This window comes from Macrosteles quadrilineatus, unplaced genomic scaffold (assembly GCF_028750875.1).
Source record: "Macrosteles quadrilineatus isolate MER2022 unplaced genomic scaffold, UCM_ALF_1.0 Scaffold_18__1_contigs__length_3160703, whole genome shotgun sequence".
Classification (NCBI taxonomy): Eukaryota; Metazoa; Arthropoda; class Insecta; order Hemiptera; family Cicadellidae; genus Macrosteles; species Macrosteles quadrilineatus.
In genome coordinates, this window is record NW_026542611.1 from 148,750 (window position 1) to 163,848 (window position 15,099).

General features: G+C 38.6%; 1 protein-coding gene across 1 annotated transcript in view; it reads left to right on the top strand.

Moving 5' to 3' along the window:
• The window catches only part of LOC129005254 (AP-2 complex subunit alpha-like), a 72,455-nt gene that overhangs the window by 30,299 nt on the left and 27,057 nt on the right, over positions 1-15,099 (top strand). The window lies entirely within an intron of this gene.

Consider the following 15,099-nt stretch of genomic DNA (forward strand, 5'->3'; position numbering starts at 1 on the left):
TCACAAACCTCAATTGATTTTTTGCCTCGTAGATTGACCTGCTGCATTCTTCTCTATCCTCTGCCATCCAGATTTCTCCTCCAATATCAGGAATTATAAACAGCTTTAGAATTCCAAATAAATTTTTAGTTGTTAGCACTAGGGGTGTGCGATTGAAATTTCGATTTGATTCGATTCGATGCATCGAATCGTGATTCAATTCAGCATGCATCGAAATCACGATGCATCGATTTGGCCTCGATGCATCGAAAAAGACCGATGCATCGGTTAGCTCCCGATGCAACGATTACGTCCCGATGCATATTTAAAACTAATTCAGGACTCCAAAATGAGTTTTAGATAGGGAAGTGTCAATTATCGCTACCACCGATACTCGGACATTGCCGATACTAGGAATATCGGTATCAAGAATCGATTGCCAAACATCGATTTCGCCCGATTCCGCCGATACCGACAGCCGACAGGGATGGATAGATATTTTATTTTAACATTTATTTATTTGATATCTATTAGTTTGTAATCACGCTAACAACTTTAGTAACCAACTTAGCACACTATTTAGTTCAAAACAGCTAAAGTTTATTTTCAGCTGTTCTCTCTGCAGGCAGATGATATTGCACAACACAATACAATCTACATTTCAAGATGTCAGACAGTCAGAATTCAGTCTCAGACAACCGGCGCGCGAGTGTCCTCAACACGAAATTATACTAAAAAATGTCTGTATCAATAAGTCAGATCTTTAAATGTATTATTTTTATTTTTAGAACAAAATAAATAACCTAAACTTGTCTAAATGTTCAGTTTCATCCCTGCATTACGCATCATTAGAAAAATTCGATTCAATTACAACATCGAAGTCAGAGGGTTAGGCTTGCACTTGCCTATTGCAACAAAAAGTAGATCCATATTATATCTGTACTATCTACCTAGTTTAAGAGTTTAAGTGAAGTTTTAAGTGCTACTATAACATAAGTTTTGATTGAAAAACACCATACGCATAGTCCATGTCGATTTTGTAATATTGTAATGAATGGTAAATGTTGACCATCTAAGATAAATCAAAGTATGTAACAAGAGTTCTCATTGGTCGAGAGGCCACGCTGCACTGTCATGTCAGCCAATCGACGTTCGTGTTTCAATGGAGCAAGTGACGATTGCTAAGATACATTGATAAATATCAAGAACCGTTATGTAGGACGTGTTTGTTTGTAAAGAGTATAAAATTAGGTTAAAGTTTAAAACGGTGTGATTTTCTTTTGTCTTACAAAGACCTAGATTTGACAATAAGGTTATAAACGAGTATTGTCGCGTCGTTGTTCCTTGTTTGTTTACTTTTTCAGATTCCCTATCAAACGCCCCTATCTGCTATCTCTCTCTCCCCCCCCCCTCTCTCTCTAACGATGTACTGATTAAACAGATTGTGGTTGACGACTTTTCTACTTAAGATTCCCTGTGGTTATTTTAGTTCAATCAATCCCATAACCTTTCTATCGTTTATCAAAATAATTAATTAATCTGTTTTGTATTTTATTTCCTTTAAACCAACCCCTATTTACCATCTGTATTTTATAGAATAAAATGTTTGTTTATAAATTTTGACTGGCCACACAATTTTGTACCTATTTTATTTTGTATAAAGTAACAGATACTTTGATGATTATATATACAGTATATATATATATATATATATCATTAAGTGCTGCGTGCTGTAATGAATGCTTTTTATTATCAAAATAAGTAATCAATTATAAATTTTTGATAATACATGGGTCATTGAATAGGTACCTTAATGTCATGTAGTTTCCTATTTGTAACTTGCAAATAATAATAATTGATAGTTAATTCTGGAAAATGAAAAATAGTGAACGCATTCATAAACCTGTTGTCAAAACAGCAACGCAGGTGTAAGGGTTTATTGTTTCAGAGGCTAGGGAGTTTCAAGGACAAAGTGTTGGGCCTCCCGGCTTAGGGGGGAGGGGTGGTGGTTAGAGGGGGAGGAAACTGGTTTTGGCTATTTATTGATTAGTTCACCGACCCTTCTAGACAACAAAATTGAGTGACAGTGACAGTGTTAAATCACCGTGTTCTGTATTTAATTTGTTGTTTACTTTGTTTGTTATTCTATTAATTTTAGTGTTTTGTTCTATTTCCTCCTGGTCCCTTGCAAATTGTATTATCAATGCTAAATAATTGTGGTCAATTCAAATTATATTTTTGATTATTCAAATCTCCTACACAAAAAGACAAAAGTCAAACCAGGCAAGGAAAAAACCTGCTATTGTAATCCCCGTACCCAGCCATTTGGGAAGTGGTGAAAGTCTAGTCTAAATATAGCTCAAAGGTCTCACCCTTCCCTTCCCCTACTCAATGTTACTATTCCGCTCATTTTAAGGTCATTGCACAACGCCTGCCTCCCGTCTATTGTTTTGCCTTTATAGTGTTTCTATTCTGACTTTTATAAACATAAATTTATTGCTTACGTAGTTCAGTAGTGAAATTTTCTATTGTGAAACAGTAGGCCTACTTTAAAACAAAATCACTACCGGTCATGTCATTCTATTCTGTGTCAAGTCAGTATACCATTGCCATTGCCAGTCAGTCGCCGGCGACTGCTTTGAGTTGACCTATTCTGTCGTGACAGCTATAAAAATAGGTTAGGACAACTACCTTTGCTTATTTCTATATTGTACTTTACTCAAACTCAAAATCTCGAATATTCGTCCATTTTGTGTTAATAGTATAAATAAAATTGGATCCATTAAAACCGGATCCAGCCCAAGATCCGATTTTTTGTGGATACGATCGGGCGTCGGTCTAGCTCAGATCCGGCGGATCCGGTAGTCCGATATCCGGATCCGACCATCACTAATAGACAGTAAACACTGATAATCAACTTTTTTGGTTCGTGCTGATTTAAGAATGAACCAGAAGTATTGAAAGCCAACAAATATAAATGTGAAAACTAAGTAACAATACTACCGTACGTCATAAAATAAACTCTATTTTATTTAATACAGGTCAATAATAATAAACTTAACGATTGCTTTATTGATATATAGGCTTATTCTAATTGTTAGTGAAGGGTGAATTTCCTTAGGCCAACCATAAAATTAGCAGTGTCCATTAATGAGGTTAGGTCAGCAACTATCCTCTTGTTCATAATTTTATTTAGTACATTTTTTACTTTAACTTTTTTTAAGGTAAAGGATCCATTACAGAAACACATGTTGTATTTAATTTTTGAAGAAAATCATGCCGTGCTGCATCGAATCGAATCGCATCGATTCAAATCGAAATTCTTTGAATCGCATCGATGCATCGAATCGAAAAAAATATGCTGCATCGCACACCCCTAGTTAGCACACTAAGTTAACTGAACAATTATGACATTTTCAATAAAGATGGCCTTAGACCAGGATTTTAAAGGATTTTGTGGAGTCCAGTTATACAGCAAGCTTACCATACTGACAAAAATAAATGGAAATGCACAAAAACACTGATAAACACCAAATCTTTTTAATTGAGAAACCTCACTAACTCAACACCCGGTAACTTGACAGTCGACAGCTGACAGGATGCATGCAAAACAAGTATTTTTTCAAAATGTTTAGTTTTGTTTTAATTGTTGAATATTCAACGTTTCTTTGAAGATTAATCAATATGTAAAAATACTCGTGCAAGTAATAAATTTATTTGTAAAAATTAGTCTGTTATTTTATTAATTTATTATAACCAATTTAAAATTTCAATGTTCTGGATAACTCGACAACTCGTAACTCGGATAACTCGTAAGGTAAGCCTGCTTTTTAATCTCTTTACCAGAAATCCTTAAAATCAGACCACAATTAATTTGATGGACACAACATTTTGCCCCGTTATGTAAATTGTTTTCAAATGCATTGCAATAGCTCTAGAACTGCAATACAGTAGAGTCCCGCAAACCCGGCGTAATGTGGACTGGAAGGGTGCCGAGTTTGCGAAATGCCGGGTTATCGGGAACTAGGGTTAAAAATAAGAACAATACAATTTTTAAGCGTTTTAACCGCCGTTTTTTATTTTTACAGTATTTATATTACAGTATTAAGTCATAAGAAATAAAAAAATGTATTCTGTAGGCCTATACATATTGTACAGTATGTATTACGTACTTTTATAGAAAAGATAAATAAGTACAGTACACACCAGGAAAACTCAGTACAGTTCAAATAAAAACCTAATTCATTTTTTGCAGAAAAAGTTTTTAATGCTCATTTGTTTCTCACACTGAACACTGCGCTTTGCTGCTACATCTCGAAGGCGGCGAAGACACATTATGTCCATTGGCGAAGCTCCTTGCTCCTCAAAATATCGTAAGGCCCCATCAACAGCTTTTAATCCTTCACTGTGGCTCATTTTTTGTACTTCTTGAGTGTCACATGCGTCTTTGTCTTCTGATTCGCTTTCTTCAGGCTGTTCCTTTTCTTTCACCATGGTGACAATTTCGTCATCGGAAAGAGCATTCCCCGTGGCATCTTGGTCCATTCATTCCTGTACATCCCCATCACTGAAGTTTTCACAGCCGGGAATCTTCTTTAATAGATCAACTAAAGCAGAATCTTCCTCCTTTAGGACATCAGTAAACGAATTTCCTGAATGATCCAGAAGTTTTTTCCAGGATCGCACTAATGTTATTTGCTCTAACTCATCCCAAGACTCAGCAACCCATCCAATAACATCCAGCAAATCAACCTTTTTAAGCCTATTCACTAGTTCTTGGCCTTCGTCAATCGCCGTCACTAGAGTTGATAGAAGTTTGCACAAATATCTTTTTTTCATTGCGGCTAGAACACCTTGGTCCATAGGCTGACATAGTGCAGTCACATTTGGCGATAAAAACATCGTTTTTATGTTGCCATCAACTAACTCTTCAGCATCAGGGTGTGAGGAAGCGTTGTCCAGATTCAAAATGGCTTTCCTTTCAAGATTCTTTGATTTTAAAAACGTTTCTACAGACGGAACAAACTGATTGTAAAACCAATTTTTGAAAATTGTTCCATCCATCCAGGCATTAGATTGGTTTGTGTACCAAACTGGAAGTTCATTTAAGTTTTGTATATTCTTGAAAGCACGAGGCTTTTTAGCTTTTCCAATAAAACAAAGCTTTAACTTATGCTCACCAGTTGCGTTGCTGCAGGCCATGATCGTAACTCTTTCTTTGCTTCTTTTGTACCCTGGAGCAGATTTCTCTTGTTTTGAAGCTAAGCTCTTCTCAGGTAACATACAAAAATTCAGTCCAGTCTCGTCACAGTTATAAATTTGCTCACCAGACAGCCCTTCACTTTCAATAAGCTTTTGAAAGTTTTCCTTAAATTTCAGAACACTTTCATTGTTACCAGAAAGTTTTTCGCCACATATTGCTAGTTGCCTTGCTCCATACCGTTTTTTCCATCGGTCTAGCCAACCGATGCTAGCCACGAATGTTGCCTCTCCTTCTTTCTTTATTTTTTCATACAATTGAATAGCTTTTTCCTGCAGTATGGGTCCTGATATAGGTGTCCCTTTTTCTCTTTGCTGTCGATACCATAAATATAGAGCTTCACTAACCTCATGAAATTCGCTTTCCTTCATGTTTTTCCTGTCTTTCAACGACTCAGTACACATTCTCTTTTAACACCAAGACTCAATTTCAGCTCTTTTCTTTTTCCAATCACCAATCGTACTTCATCCAACTCCAAGATTCAATGCAATTTCATTTACACTTTCTCCTTTGCAAGCACTTAACTTTTGTTCCATAGTAGGGGTGTGCGATGCAGCATATTTTTTTCGATTCGATGCATCGATGCGATTCAAAGAATTTCGATTCGAATCGATGCGATTCGATTCGATGCAGCACGGCATAATTTTCTTCAAAAATTAAATACAACATGTGTTTCTGTAATGGATCCTTTACCTTAAAAAAGTTAAAGTAAAAAATGTACTAAATAAAATTATGAACAAGAGGATAGTTGCTGACCTAACCTCATTAATGGACACTGCTAATTTTATGGTTTGCCTAAGGAAATTCACCCTCGCAATCGTTAAGTTTATTATTATTGACCTGTATTAAATAAAATAGAGTTTATTTTATGATGTACAGGTAGTATTGTTACTTAGTTTTCACATTTATATTTGTTGGCTTTCAATACTTTTGGTTCATTCTTAAATCAGCATGAACCAAAAAAGTTGATAATCAGTCTTTACTACTACAATCAGATCTTAGGCTGGATCCGGTTTTAATGGATCCGATTTTATTTATACTAGGGATGGACGAGATTGGATTTTTAGTTCGAGACGAGACGAGACGAGATTTTTTATTTCTCATAAAATTTCGAGACGGGATTTCCCTTCTCATACACAACGGGAAATGCACGCTCAAAATTTTTACCTGATTTTGTAACATTGTTAGATGACTGTTTAAATAAAAAAATAATGATAATAGGCAATATTTACAATCTTTTATTAAAAAACATAACATTTTTTTATTAATCACGCCTAAGTTATTAAAAATGCCTACGATTAGGAAACATAGTGATATCAGTTAGGATAGAGTTAAACTTATCCTAAAATAAAATTAATCATAAAATAAAAGCAATATTAATTTTTATAAAATAGTTGGTACTTGTTTTGACTTTTTATAGTAATAAAACATTCCTCACACTGCTTACACTTAACAAAACTTCTCAAATGTTATTAAAGTAATATTATTAAAATAATTAAAGCAATATTTACATTTAAAGAATTAATTCAATAAGAACGCCTTCGCAAAGGAAACACAACTACAACACGCTCCTGTATTGCGGGTATTGCATTGACTTTCTGTAGGCGTTTTTATTTTTTTTTATTTTTTATTCTCGTCTTGATAAAAATCTCGGCCAAAAAGAAATCTCATCTTGTGTAACGAGATTTAAAATTTCCCGAAATTTCAAACTTGACCATCCCTAATTTATACTATTAACACTAAATGGGCGAGTATTTGAGATTTTGAGTTCGAGTAGAGTACGGCCTTGAAACTCGAGCTTATCTTTGAACTCGCTAGTTTGGTACAGTACTTAAATCCAAACCAGCTAGTGTTGTGTTAGTTTGAATTGGTTTCTTTAATTGTAAGATCAATATTTGTTGAAATGTAACTTGTGTTTACATAAAATGATGGATAATTTGTATTACTGTAGATTCTACAGTCATACAAATATAGAAATAAGCAAGAGGTAGTTGTCCTAACCTATTTTTATAGCTGGCACGACAGAATAGGTCAACTCAAAGCAGTCGCCGGCGACTGACTGGCAATGGTATACTGACTTGACACAGAATAGAATGACATGATCGGTAGTGATTTTGTTTTAAAGTAGGCCTAGTGTTTCACAATAGAAAATTTCACTACTGAACTGTTACGTAAGCAATAAATTTATGTTTATAAAAGTCAGAATAGAAACACTATAAAGGCAAAACAATAGAAGGGAGGCAGGCGTTGTGCAATGACCTCGAAATGAGCGGAATAGTAACATTGAGTAGGGGGTTGGAAGGGGGGGAAGGGAAGGGTGAGACCTTTGAGCTATATTTAGACTAGACTTTTACCACTTCCCAAATGGCTGGGTATGGGGATTACAATAGCAGGTTTTTTCCTTGCCTGGTTTGACTTTTGTCTTTTTGTGTAGGAGATTTGAATAATCAAAAATATAATTTGAATTGACCACAATTATTTAGCATTGATAATACAATTTGCAAGGGACCAGGAGGAAATAGAACAAAACACTTAAATTAATAGAATAACACACAAAGTAAACAAGAAATTAAATACAGAACATGGTGATTTAACACTGTCACTGTCACTCAATTTTGTTGTCTAGAAGGGTCGGTGAACTAATCAATAAATAGCCAAAACCAGTTTCCTCCCCCTCTTCTCTCTCAATCTCACCACCACCCCTCCCCCCCTGAGCCGGGAGGCCCAGCACTTTGTCCTTGAAACACCTGTAACGTCCGGCCCGAGTGGTGTAAAGGAAAAATTAATAACTGCTGGTTGGGAGCTTGACTTAATTTATTTTTATATTAGATCACACACGACAGAAACATCAATTTAATAAATATTTGACAATTGGGGTTCACAACATATCACAAGGGTTACAATTTAGTTACGATTACTAATTTAGATTTACGATCTGGTTATGTTAATACAAAATTTACATTATTTAAAAATGGGCGAGCGGACGGACGAGCTACTGCGTAATTAACACTTCTACATCTCACGCGCAACTACTCAAAAACCGACGCAATGCTGAAGGCCTGAGGTGTCTCAGCCAATCAGAGCGTCGGATTTGGTCGAGGCTAGTGCCGTTGACCGTGCTGATGTCGGCAAGACGTACATTGTCCGAGGCTAGATCGCACTATTCCAGCTTCATAACTTTGCTCACAATTATAATAGAATAATTTGATTTCGGTCTTTGGGGCTCGGAAGAAATCAACGAAGGGCTGGCGATGCTTCCTGATGTTATGGAGTATTGTTTGGCTTATTTTTAATTAGTCACAGCCGCCAAAAAAACTTGTGATTATTGGTTGTCAATAACCTTATAATAAATACATATTCCAAACTATCCCTCAAATTTGCTGATGGAATATTAATATAATGCAAGGAGGGGCGGGTGTGACACACCCCCCACCTTAAGCCAATGCTGCCCCCAGCATGGGAGTATGACGTTCTTATCTCCTTCAGCACGTTGTTCCGTAGTATCGTCGGCTCAACTGTGGAGCCAGTGCGAGCCTTATTAGACCGAAATCAAATTGTGGGGAAAATCGGAGTGGGCGCGCGCCACGTCATCGTTTTTTTTTTTACAGGGAATATTTAGTGTTGACCAGGTCTCCGGCCAGGCATGGAAAGCCTGCTGCAAAGTTAACGGGTAGGGCGCGGACCTGTCTGTGACGTCATTCGTCCCACCGATCAAGACCACAGTGTCCCTACTCGTCAGTGTCGGTATCGTGGTACGCCCTAGGGCGGCCATATTCTTCATTTTTCCGTTCGGTAGGAATACCACTGACACGTCTATATCCCGCGGCAACTGTTCGGATATTATTTCCTGCAGGCCACGCCCATGGCTGTCTGCTAGGATGACAATCTTCCGTCTACCTCGCTCCTCGTCTGGTTCACAGTAAGGTTCGGTATCTAGCACCCCTACCTTTATATTTTTCTCGAGGGTCACTTCTTCTCCACTGACATTGGCAACTCTAACCCAGCAGCGCTGACTGCGTACTTTGGTTAAGGTGCGAGCCAGGAAAACGCCCTTCTGCGGTATTTCTGCGGGCTCAGCTACGACGTCCATGCCCTCCAGCGAACCCATAGGTGCTAGGAACTTATTCAATCTTACTTCGATATTTTTTTCACATCGTGGTGGTAGAACGACCTTGGTATAATTGTATACGAAGGGTTCTCTGGGGGTGGCACGGTTCTTAACGGTTTCTCGGTCGCTCGAGGGAGACTTCGGGGCCGGTTCTAATTCAGGACCGGGCTCCGTCGCCTCGCGGCTCGGGTCAGGTACACTTTCGCCCTTCAGAAGACGATTCAGCCAAATTTCTTTGCCGAAAATTCTGAGCACGCCCCTTTTTATATCGATGTAGCCTGCTCCCTGCTGCAGAAGATGTCACAGCCTATGACGGCTAAGTAGCCTCGTGGCAAGTTACCTACGATATACTCTCCGGGCACACTGACTCCCGGTTTTAGTTCTAGCGCCACCCGTTGTTTACCGTAAACCTTCAATTCCCGGCCTGACATGCCACGTAAAATGACATCCGGCTTGGCCAGGGGAGCAGACGACGCATTTCTTTTAATCAGTGACACCTGAGCGCCTGTGTCTACCAATACCTTGCCCTCAGCGGATTCAATGCGCCCAATGGCGACAAGTTCCTGCGTCAAGTTTCTGACCTCGGGGACTATTCTAACGCTCTTCTCTACCCTACGACACTGTCTACTGGTCTACTGGTAATACCCTAATTTTTATGGGTGCTCTTATTGGCGGGGTCCAGCGGCGGCGACTCCACTGGGCCCTTCCCCGTTTCCCGACGTCCTTCCAAGGTTGTTTGGCCGCACGCGTCAAAAGCGCTGTATATGGCCAGTTTTGTTGCACCGCCAGCAGACTATGTTAGTCGCTGGGCTGGGGCCTGGCGTTGTACACTCCCTAGAGAGATGTCCCTTCGAATGACATCTGTAACAGGTGATTTCGGAGTCTCTCACGGTTTGGAACACCTTTCTCGCTGGGGGGTCGCGAGCGCCGCTCCCTTGTCTGAGGTGCACAGGGGTATACGCCAAATCAGGCTCCATCACGTCATGTTCCCTACGAGTGCCCCGCGTTGCATCGGACCGGTAACGACCTGCTTCGGCCTTTCGACCCAGCTGTCGCAGCTGTTCGATCGACTCTACGTCAAATAGGGCTAAACGGTCTTGTAGTTGGGGACTCAAATTATGATATATCTGCTTCAGCCTAGTCTCCTCGGGGACATTTGATGCCAGTCGGCCGTAAAGGCCCTCCATCGCGGCGATGTAGAGATCAATAGGCTCAGTGGGTCCTTGGACCCGGTTGAAAATTTCCCTCGTCAACAGGATATCGTGGTCCGGTGGTTTAAAAACTACTTCGAGATCTTTACATAGCTGATCCCACGTTCGGATCCGGCCTAATGTGTGGACCGATACCACACTAGGGCTGGTCCGGTGAAGAGATCAACGGCGGAGTTGAAGAGCTCGGCAGGGGTCACGCCCCTGGCCCGACGGAGCTCCTCGACTCGCTGAAGGAACGCGCCTACACTTTGCGTCTGGCCGTCGAAAGTGAGTCCCCATTTATATACCGGAACGGCTCTCGTACAACTGCTCTGCTCGTTTGTCAGAGAGGAGTTCCAACTCGGTTGGGTCACTTGAGGGGCAGCTACCGGAGCGATCGGCGCAACAGGGCCGACCACCACATCTGGTGATGCCACTTGTGTCGTCGGTGTGATCGTGGCGCGTGGGTCGACAGCGGTGGTAGTGGGGATGGCAGGTGGTCCCGGAGGAGCGTTCCTGCCTCCTGCCTGATCCGTTCTCTTCGCGGAATCAAAACGATCTAACAGAGCTTTTAAATCTCCAAGCAATTTTTCCCTGCGCGGCACGTCGTCCTCCTTGTCTTCACTAACCGGGATCCGCTCAACCCTTGTATAATAATGGAACACTCGAGCTTGAATTCTCTGCGCTTCGGGGTCTGTATAATCTCCATCGTAGTCCCGCGTTAATTTAAACAAATCTCGAAATTTTGTCTCACACTCTGTCAACTACTAGCGTGGCAACCACGGTGTCGTCTACCGGTGTGTTTGATTTGAAGCATTTACTTAAGCGCCGTCGCAATTCGTCAGCAGTACCGTCAGTGCTCTGACCTCGGATTTTCAGTTCGTATTGGTTCTCCGACTTTTTCAAATAGTATGAATTCATGTTGAGAAACGAAACTAGGTTGTACAATGGAACAGAAATTTGCATACAGGGAAACAGCAGTACGACTCAGAAATAATCTATCACTAGGTTAGTTATAGTGTACTCGTGCGATTCCCACTTGATTTGTGCATATAGCCACGGTACAGAGGAAACACTGACTCAAAAGAGATAATAAAAAAAAAATTACAAATTATTTATTTATTTCTTTTATTATTTATTTATTTTTTTTTAGTTTAATATAAATGAATATATATATATATTTTTACCAATTAGTTTTAAGTAATTACAATTACTGTTTCCTCTTAAACATCATGGATATAGCCCTTTCAATTACCGGTACCCAGGAATCACAACAAGTCCACAAGGTTAATGTCATGCAATATAATTGTAGGTTAATGTAGTTAGACACCCAACAATAATAATGATTCTCGACACCGCAGCTTACATAGATTCAATAGAACATTATAATTTTTCTTCCAATCATTACTCTTTATTATTGACAGATTAAACAAGTAAGCGATGACAATCACCTCCGACTGTTCAGATCACAAGTCCCGACTACCAACTCAGTCCACCTAAGAACAGCTCTCCTCTATGAATTCAATACTGAGTCGGTCAGTGATTCGAGTCAAGGAACTGCATTGTTCATCACGCACAAATAATTTCCCTAATAATTTCCCTCAATTACCCTGCACAGGGAAATGCTCCCCGACTGGAATCCCCGCTTCCATTTCAAAGTTTCGCAACAATTTTCTAAGTTCCTCGCCAATCAACGAATTATCAAACAAGTTGTAATCGAATCCAGAGAAGTGTGTTAGTTGAAATATCTATTTAATAATCAGTATCCACCCCAAAAATATTCTGCTTGACACGATTAGTCCGTCCGCCTTTGTTAATGTCGTCTTTTGTCAAGCGTCAGTACGCCATATTGTTTTTGTCAGTCTTCTTTACAAGTGAAGAAGAGCTGTCAATGGTGGGGGGGGGAAAGTAACGCCTTACCTCGTGATGGTCACACGAGTTAGAAAATGGCGATTAGTATTTACTCTAATTATTTAATTTACTTCAAAATTCTGTATAAAATCAAAAATTCATCATTTTAAGATGGGAGTTTCGCCAAAATTCATTAATTAAAATTCCCTATCTTACTAGAGGTGAACCCCATGCAAATATTTAAATTTTAAATTACAAATTACAAAATATCTACTCACCCAAATTCATCTTCTGCCGCCGTGGGTCCTGTTCTTCAATCTTCGGGTGGTTTTTGCGAACCCACCCCACACGTACGACACCACTGTAACGTCCGGCCCGAGTGGTGTAAAGGAAAAATTAATAACTGCTGGTTGGGAGCTTGACTTAATTTATTTTTATATTAGATCACACACGACAGAAACATCAATTTAATAAATATTTGACAATTGGGGTTCACGACATATCACAAGGGTTACAATTTAGTTACGATTACTAATTTAGATTTACGATCTGGTTATGTTAATACAAAATTTACATTATTTAAAAATGGGCGAGCGGACGGACGAGCTACTGCGTAATTAACACTTCTACATCTCACGCGCAACTACTCAAAAACCGACGCAATGCTGAAGGCCTGAGGTGTCTCAGCCAATCAGAGCGTCGGATTTGGTCGAGGCTAGTGCCGTTGACCGTGCTGATGTCGGCAAGACGTACATTGTCCGAGGCTAGATCGCACTATTCCAGCTTCATAACTTTGCTCACAATTATAATAGAATAATTTTATTTCGGTCTTTGGGGCTCGGAAGAAATCAACGAAGGGCTGGCGATGCTTCCTGATGTTATGGAGTATTGTTTGGCTTATTTTTAATTAGTCACAGCCGCCAAAAAAACTTGTGATTATTGGTTGTCAATAACCTTATAATAAATACATATTCCAAACTATCCCTCAAATTTGCTGATGGAATATTAATATAATGCAAGGAGGGGCGGGTGTGACACACCCTAGCCTCTGAAACAATAAACCCTTACACCTGCGTTGCTGTTTTGACAACAGGTTTATGAATGCGTTCACTATTTTTCATTTTCCAGAATTAACTATCAATTATTATTATTTGCAAGTTACAAAATAGGAAACTACATGACATTATGGTATTCAATTACCCATGTATTATCAAATACCCCCGCCGCAGCAAACCTGCAGACTAAGCGAATTTCCATTAACCTGATTAGATTTACACTAAAAATAGCACATTCATTTCCTATTTAAATAGAATAAGTTTAACGAGTACTTAGGTTTGCTGCAACAGGGAGGGTAAACAAGATTTTTTTAATAAAATGATAATAGTTTAGTAAAAAATAAAAGTATTTTCCAAAATCGATCAAAATATGTTCATAAACAAGCAAACTACAACAGTTGACTTATTCTCCATAAGAATAACATGGGAATTTTAAAATTACAATTTTTTTAATTTTCTCCGTAACAATTAGGCGCATAATTACGCTTCAATATACTAAATTATTTGTTTTTTTAAGCTCTACAAAATGCTTTAAAAATAAATTGTGAAATTTTGTGTTTTTTGGGTCAAAAATGGGAAAAAAATTTTGATAATAAAAAGCATTCATTACAGCACGCAGCACTTATTGATATATATATATATATATATATATATATAATCATCAAAGTATCTGTTACTTTATACAAAATAAAATAGGTACAAAATTGTGTGGCCAGTCAAACTTTATAAACAAACATTTTAAAAATATTCTATAAAATACAGATGGTAAATAGGGGTTGGTTTAAAGGAAATAAAATACAAAACAGATTAATTAATTATTTTGATAAACGATAGAAAGGTTATGGGATTGATTGAACTAAAATAACCACAGGGAATCTTAATTAGAAAAGTCGTCAACCACAATCTGTTTAATCAGTACATCGCTAGAGAGAGAGAGGGGGAGAGAGAGATAGCAGATAAGGGCGTTTGATAGGGAATATGAAAAAGTAAACAAACAAGGAACAACGACGCGACAATACTCGTTTATAGCCTTATTGTCTCGACCACTACATTTGCACACGTGACCACTTTTTGTTTCTTCCTTATCTTTCATCCGTCCCAAAATGGAATTCCTGAAATAGTTTGTTGGTATAATCTTCCCTCACACACAAGGCGCAGAGCTCAGTGCGCACTGTAGGTTGCCACGGCAACCGTGTGTCGTCATAGCGACTTAGCCAATCACGCACGCGCACTGCGTTGTAGATTACGATACGAATAACCCTCTGACTTCGATGTTGTAATTGAATCGAATTTTTCTAATGATGCGTAATGCAGGGATGAAACTGAACATTTAGACAAGTTTAGGTTATTTATTTTGTTCTAAAAATAAAAATAATACATTTAAAGGTCTGACTTATTGATACAGACATTTTTTAGTATAATTTCGTGTTGAGGACACTCGCACGCCGGTTGTCTGAGACTGAATTCTGACTGTCTGACATCTTGAAATGTAGATTGTATTGTGTTGTGCAATATCATCTGCCTGCAGAGAGAACAGCTGAAAATAACCTTTAGCTGTTTTGAACTAAATAGTGTACTAAGTTGGTTACTAAAGTTGTTAGCGTGATTACTAAACCAATAGATATCAAATAAATAAATGTTAAATAAAATATCTAT